Below are 1,621 nucleotides of genomic sequence, written 5' to 3' on the forward strand. Positions count from 1 at the left end.
AAAGAAAGAAAGAAAGAAAGAAAGAAAGAAAGAAAGAAAGAAAGAAAAAGGAAGGAAGGAAGGAAGGAAGAAAGGGAAAGGGGGAAGGGAAGGGAAGGAAGGAAGGAAGGAAGGAAGGGAGGGAGGGAGGGAGGAAACACTCATTGACTATCGCTTATGTGCCAAGTAATATTCAGGGATCTACCATACATTATCTCATGGCTTTTTTTTTTTTAATTGAGAAGTAATTCATACCATAAATATTCACACTTATTCAGTGGTTTTAGTGTATTCACAAAGTTGTGCAACCATCACCACCATTTAACTCTAGAATATTTTCATCAATCCAAAAAATAACTCCATATCCATTAGCAGCCACTGTCCCCATCCCCAGCCCCTGGAAACCACAAATCTACTTTCTGTCTGTACTGATTTACCTCTTCTGGACATTTCACATGGAATATGTGGCATTTTGTAATAGGTGTCTTTCACTTAGTGGAATGTTTTTCCAGATTCATCCATGTTGTAGTATGTTGCTACTTTATTCCTTCTAATGGCTGAATAATATCCTATTGTATGTATGTACCAACTTTTGTTGATCCCTTCAGCAGTTGATGAACGTTTGGGTTGTTTCTACTTTTTGACTATTTTGAATCATGCGGCTAGGAACATTCGTGTACAAGTTTTTGTATGGACATATGTTCTCAATTTTCTTGGGTAGCTACCCAGAGTAGAATAGCAGGGTATTATGGCAACTCTATATCTGAGAAACTGCCAAACTCCTTTCTGTAGTGGTTGCACGATTTTACACTCTCACCAGCATGTATGAGGGTTCTAATTTTTCCCTGTCCCAAACACTTGTAATTGCCCATCTTTTTTTTATTATTGCCATCCTTGTGTGTATGGAGTAGTGTATCACTGTGGTTATGATATGCCCTTTCCTAATAACTAATGATATTGAGCCTCCTTTTATGTGCTTATTGGACATTTGTATCTTTTCTTTTTATATCTTCTTTGAAGATCATGCTTTGCTAAGCAGTCCTGCCAAACTCAGGCTTTAGAGAGTTTAATCCCTTTACATTTAATGTAATCACTAATAAAATAAAACTTAAACCTGCCATTTTGTCATTTGTTTTCTGTTAGTCTATGTCTTTCTTGTTCCTCTATTGCTCTATACCTTCTTTTGTGTTAGCTTTTTCTGATGCATTATTCAAATTCTCCTGTTTTTGTTTACTATACTTTTTAAAATTTATTTTCTTACTGCATGTTTTGGGAATTACAATTAACATCTTAATTTACAACAATCTAGTTTATATTAATGTCAACCAAATTTCAGTAGCATATAAAAAATTTTGTTTCCATATAACTTCATTCCTTAACCCCTGTGGTTTCGGGGGTTTTATTTGCTATTATTGTCACACAAATCACATCTTTATACATTGCATGTATATCAAAATGTATTTAGTGTTATTGCTTTATACAGCTGTCTTTTAAATCAGGAGAAAAATATAAATAAAAATACAAACACAAAAAATGCAAAAAAAGAAAAATGTAAACAAAAATACATTCCCATTTGACACTCTTTATTTCTTTATGTGAATTCTATTTTTTGCCTAGTGTATTTTATTTCATCCTGAAGGGA

This window comes from Neomonachus schauinslandi, chromosome 15, assembly GCF_002201575.2.
Source record: "Neomonachus schauinslandi chromosome 15, ASM220157v2, whole genome shotgun sequence".
In the NCBI taxonomy this organism is placed as follows: Eukaryota; Metazoa; Chordata; class Mammalia; order Carnivora; family Phocidae; genus Neomonachus; species Neomonachus schauinslandi.